This window comes from Crassostrea angulata, chromosome 1 (genome assembly GCF_025612915.1).
Source record: "Crassostrea angulata isolate pt1a10 chromosome 1, ASM2561291v2, whole genome shotgun sequence".
Taxonomy (NCBI): domain Eukaryota; kingdom Metazoa; phylum Mollusca; class Bivalvia; order Ostreida; family Ostreidae; genus Magallana; species Magallana angulata.
Window position 1 is genome coordinate 26,395,855 of NC_069111.1, and position 6,581 is coordinate 26,402,435.

Here is a 6,581-nt window from a genome sequence, read left to right on the forward strand (position 1 = left end):
ACCTCCTTTAGAAGAAGAGCTCTGTATAAACAGACGAAGAGCTCTGTATAAAGAAACAGGAAAATGTTCAATTTTTTAAAAAGCTTAACTTATTTGGAATTTTTTATTTTCTAAATGACAGTTTATGTCGAAAAATATCATGTTTAAAAGTTTAAGGCAGATCGAGCCCCGGGGCCATAAAACTTAGTCGAGCTCACTTTTGATCTCAGTCTCACTTTTCCACTATAGGTTCCTTCTGTGAAAGTGAGACTTAGATCAAAAGTAAGCTCGTTAAAGTTTAATGGCCCCGAGGCCTGGTGGTTAATTTGTGAACCATATTCAGCCTCCTTAAAGTCAAAATTTCTACATACACTACTAGTACTAGTAAAAAGAAATGTTATCATTAATATACATAGAAACAAAGCTCAAAATGTAATTAAGGACAGCTTTCCAATGTGTTATTGCTATATACCTATACGTGCATATTCCAATTGTCAATTATATTTGATGAAAGACTAGAACCATTTTAACAATAGATTGGACTTTGGGTAGTTGTGTCAAACAGCATTGTGACGTAGGCCTGTCTATTTCATTGCTGGTATTTCAGCTATGGCTCTTTGAAATCAACAAGGTTTGTCTAGCCTTTGAGCTAAGACTACGCAATCGGTGTATATTTCGCTTGAACCCGCGTCATTTTTAACTTGTTATGACGCAGGAAATAGATAGTTACATCGCACTGAAAGTCTAAGGCCATGTTAAAATGGTTCTATATAAAATTTCTACTTCAGTCTGAGATATCTTTCATGGTCCAGGGTCCGGAAGTTGATACTGATTGATATATCTTTATTAAAATCGTTTAGTTGGAATTTAATTTTAAGAAAAATAAATGGTTGAGCATTTGTTTAGGAAAGCTATACAGTCAAAATATTTTTTTTCGGTTTGTTTGTTTGTTGTTTTTTTTTGATTGAGATATAAAAGATCGATAAAATATTGAGACATCAGACTATATATGTTTGAAAATTAAATTTTTGAAGTAAGTTAAAGAGAGTTACGTGTAATATAAACAAATTCACATTAATGACGAATAGCACAATATCAAATTAATTATGAAAGAGTTCTGAGTGAAAACTTGTGCCACTTCAAGCTTAATTAGTTCATATCCTTGTTCTAAAAAAATATCAAATTCATAAAAAACTATAATTTTAACCTGTTGAAAATCACTTACTGTTTTGAACTTCATGTAAATGAAAATGTAAAGGGGTCGGTCCTTGTTTTAACTAATGGGATGTTTGGTTGTTTATTTCGATCACATCCTGTTTGATTTAGACAGGAGTAATCCAAAGATTTCGTGTTTCCGACAGACTAGACAATTTGATGTTTATCAAAAAAAGAGAAGTATCCTGTAAGTTGAAAAACAGTCTGGTTAACCCCCCTCCCCCACCCCTTTCCTGGCGAGTGTAAGGAGAACGGTGATATTTTAATCAGGCTGAGTGAAAACCACAATAAATTACTTTTGCCTCTGTTAAACTAATGTATGTAACATTAGGGAGGCTGGATGATTAACAAATGCACCATCAGATCTGCCTTAAACTTTAAAATATGATATGGCCATAAACTAACATTTAGAAAAGAAAATATTCAAATACTTTAGCTTCAAAATTTGATCATTTTCCCATATCGGTATACAGAGCTCTTCATCTTGGAGAGATCAAAATACTCTAAAAATGGCCATGACCATCGAGCGTTCTTAAAGGGCTTAATATTTTGTACTTTTAGAAGACTCCTCTGAGGTCACCTACTTTGAAGGTCAGTCCATATGTTGATAACATATTGAAAGAAAGAAAGAAATTAATTGGTTTTCTACAAGCCGTTTTATTTGGTACAAATGCCATTGCACTGAACTTTTTCCTGCCACAATAAAATGTCTAGAGCCAGTGTTAAATTTTTCTGCGTCATATTGAATCCAATACGTACAGTAATCCTGGAAATAAAATGCGACAATTCTTTGTATAATGCGATGGCAGCCGCCCTAACCTACTCGCTAAATAATTTAAAACTAGCTAGGCTTGGTTTATCCGTTTTCACTAGACGTTCCTTTAGAAACATCTATTCATGGGTGACAACGCGATAGCTTTGGCGACTACAATTATACTTAATGACGTCATCAATGTCCACCTTTTTTTTTCTACAATCCTGGTTTAAAAAGTTTATTTTTGGTACAAATATGTCGAATTTTCAAGGGCTCATAAATTTTTAACAAACATGCATGTACAAAATTTTTATTCATGCAGGATACCGATTTGTCTCTCCCTAGCTTTAAAACCAATCCCATTATGAATGTTTTTATCGTACTTTGTTTACAAACAACGTGTTTGTACTAAATATACCAAAACACATCTTTTCTTAGCAGCGGACCTCTATTATTAGAATAAGGTCTTAAACAAACGCCTGAAGTTCTCATAAAAATCGCGTCGATTCCGAGAAAATCGGAAAAAACAACCAGTAAAAGCTATAAACTAATAAAAAGCCTATACATAGGCAAAATCTTCGGTTTGTTATGTTTTTGTTTTACCACAAAATGTTTTAATCATTAAACTTCAACCAATAGATTTTCTTAAACCTTTAAAATAATGATAATAATAAATGTAATTTAAAAAAATTACAAGGATGCTTATGATTTCAATCGAGAGTTAATAAAAATGATACTTTCTGAACAAGTTTGTTAAAATTGATACTTTTTGAACAAGTCTTTATTTTAAAGATTCAAATTCGATTGCTATTATTGCCTATTATTTTAACGCATTATCGATGGTTTTAGACCTCCTACATGTCAAATGGTTATCATACGGTAATCTTTTATAAATGAGAATGAACAGAGTGTGTTATGCATGCGAAAAAAAGTGACGTCATTATCTAAACAAAACAGTCTTTGTGGGGCTCCGAAAATTACGAAAACCATCCGTTAGAGCTCTCTGAAAAAGATGAAAGGAGGAACTGACCCAAAAAGAACTGTAGGCGATAACGTCTAATTTCTGCGCCCGTTTTTTAATAATTTGAAAAACCGTCATATCGTAAAGATATTTTGATCATTCAATATTTATTAGTTTGATAAGATATTGGCGTTTCTGACTGGTCGAAAAATTTCTTTGATACCCGTATCAATAAATTTTTTGCAAGATATTCTTTTCTCATCTGTTCTTTATAGAACGGTAATTTCCAAAATAAACACTGTCAACAAAATGTAAAGTTGTGTCTGTTAATTGTCAGCAAACAAAATATAACTTATGAATATAAAATTTTTGAGCTATATAATCATAACTTTGTATTTTGGGGTATAAAAACACTTTATCCCGCACATAGTTCTTTGTTTTGTTTTTGTGATTGGCGGTACAATCCTGAAAGTGGATGCTGTGATTCCTATCATGTAGGTCATATGCCACAAATAAATAACGAGAAAAATTTTTTCGTAGTTGTTTTCATCGTTTGCAGTAAATGGAACAAATATCTAGATGCTCAGTAATTTCCAAGCACCTTGCGATCAAGATGCAGCAAAAAAAGCAGCAACCAAAACCGCAAATTTGAATTCGCAACTACAAGCACCAGGAGCAGGAAGTAGAGTTTTTCTGTACACGGCCAATTGTGCCTTGCGTGAATTTCACGGTAAAAGAAACTGACGTGAAATCATGTGCAGTTTGATGCACAATTCATGTTTATTTCACGCGATACATTGAATATGTTAAGATCTGCTGGATCTCGCCATCATTTCAGAGAACGAGAACTGTGTCTACTGGGAATAGCAATGGTCTACTTTTTGCTAAAATGCTGATATGTCAGTATATACGCGAAATAATGAGATTTAGTCAACTGAGAAAGTTTATTATCAGAAAAGGCCGCAAACGAAAGTTGATTACATATGCTGCATGGTCGTATAACAGCACATATTAAAACACACTTATGAATTGGATGGTATGTTCTCGTGTTCTTTCCCCCTTTTTTTGATGCGTCGAACAATTTTGTCTCAATAAATTTGAAGAAATGTGTTTGTTTTTTTTTTCAAATGTTACTCCAAGAATTCGATCATCGATCTTCAGTAACCTTGCTAAACATCGACTTCTCCTACATGTACATGTACAAAATAGAAATTTCGCTCTATGCTGGATTCTGGACATTACACCAAACTAGATTAGCAATTTCAGTACTGTATATGAATATTCGCTGTCAATATATAATGGCGGATATTTCTGCTTTTTATAAGGAATGGAACTTTCGTGTTCATTTCTAATTTAATTAATTTGATCAACAACTGAAGCTAAACTAGTATTTTATCGACGTTGTTTTAATCCTCAGAATACTAAGAAGTTCGTGATAAGTCAAATTGTGAAGTACTAAAAAAATGCCATTAAAACTGTTGAAATCTGAATGGCAATATCACTCTTTTGAGCTTTTCCGTTGTTTCTTTGATTGTTGTAAAGATTTTCGAACTGCAAGGCAGGTACATGGCACGTGCAAGAGATTTGGGATACAATGTGATGTAAATTTAATTGTATTTTAAAGCTGCTTGGTCCGATTTTTTTGTAATTACAGTATCTGATTTTTTTCCATACAAATCATATATCTTAAAAAGCTATGGACTTTCTCCTATTTACACAAGCAGAATCAGTCTCCTTTCAAAGTTAGAAATATTGAAAGTAAATAAAAATAATTTCTCTTTGGGCAAACGAAAAAACAAACCAAAATGCATCACGGGAATGTTTAGAAAAGGAAACCGCTTGGTTTCGTCCCCCGAATGATTGGGGTTATTCAACCCGCACGCTATGCATCGATTGTAAAGAAAGCAGACTTTAGAAATATTAGCGAACAAAACGTACACATGTTTATTTGTAATTTGTCTGATCATTTCGACCTTTATTTAAAGCGATGTCAAATTCGTAATACAACCATACCCGTCTCGTCGTCAGGGGTGAAATTGAACATGAGGCGAAATAACGCAGTACCTTTTAATGTCGTTTGTTTTGTTTGCAAATTTTGTACGTATTTTTCTTCATTGAAATTTGGCATAATTGACGGGTAAAACTACTGCAATGTCTATTATTATAAATATACTAAGCATAGCCATCGTTTAATAGCGTGCATAAAATTTGATATAAAATCGGACCAAGCAGCTTTAAACTGCGAAATGAAATTGTTACAGCGATATTTTTCTGACTCTTGATAAGTAAACAATAGTCCCTAACCCTATATTGATACATTGGGTCCTATTTTAAAATGTCATTCATAAAATGCCAATTTTCTGTGTTCATTACCGATACCTAGTTGTCTCATATTATATCAATTTCTAGAAGAGGGGCGGGTTTATTATTAACGCAAGTGATCTTTGTAAATTAAAAAAGTATATAATTTATATGTGTCTTGTGAAAATATGCAGTTAAACTTCCGGTAGAACTAGGACCTTTTGTGGTTCACTTCTTGTCTTTGATTAAAACCACGCAAACGTGATTTTTAGTGAAGAATTTGTTTCAAGTGTCGGTATTAAAAAAGTTTTTTAAAAGTGGAGAGGCGGGGGGGGGGGAGTTTTAAAGGGTGTAATTGGCATTTTCTGTACAACTTTTTAAACTTTACTGAATATGATATTGCATCTACACCGCTGTGCACAGCGCACCTATATACAAATGCATGTATACAAATATTCTGCAAATCATATTACCAAAATCAAACTAACGCTTAACAATGGGTAAATAAAAATCTGCAGGACTTATTATATTGACGAGATAAAGATGTTTGTTAATTACCCACGGAAAATTAAGTAAAATGTTAACTTGCACTGAATTTTACACGTATTGATTTTCATCGATTGGACCCCCCCCCCCCCCCCCTTTTTTAAAAGTTGGATCCGCCTCTACATACGTTGTACACTTACAAAAGGCATTGCCTTAATTTGTATTTCCTATTCAAATATTGGGTTTTTTTATTTTTTTTTTTATTTTTCAATCATATGATAAACTATTTCAAATTTGTATGTGCATTTGTATCTTGACATATTTATGTATGGTGTTTAACATAAATATATAGAAGACACTACATTGAATGTATGGAAACATACATTATTATACATATATATATATACATATATACTATTTAATTGTTCATGTCTGTCATAGTTCTTTAAATCATCCAGCTCTTTCCCTCTTGTATATGTTTATTGAATGTTTTATGTTCATTGGATGTTGTATGTCAACAGTCTTCATGTTGCCCCTTGAGGGCCCTTAATTGGTTAATAAAGAAATTGAAATTGAATTGAAATTGAAACTTACAACCCCCCCCCCCCCAACATACCACACTCACACAAATAAAATTTGAACCATTAAACCGCTGTGTATAATTTTCCTCGTGTGTATATAACCTAGATGCTGATCAAAACATTCTTATATCAATGAGCTTGTGGGGATAACGAGAAGGTCTAAACATAGTTATCTCGTCACTGATGACGCGTTATCAAACTGGAGACAGCGGACCAGTTAAATGTTATTCCAATCGTAACGCTCAGGGGCCGTATGTCTCACTCGGTATATCTCGGCATATACTAACATGTAGCCGACGGAATC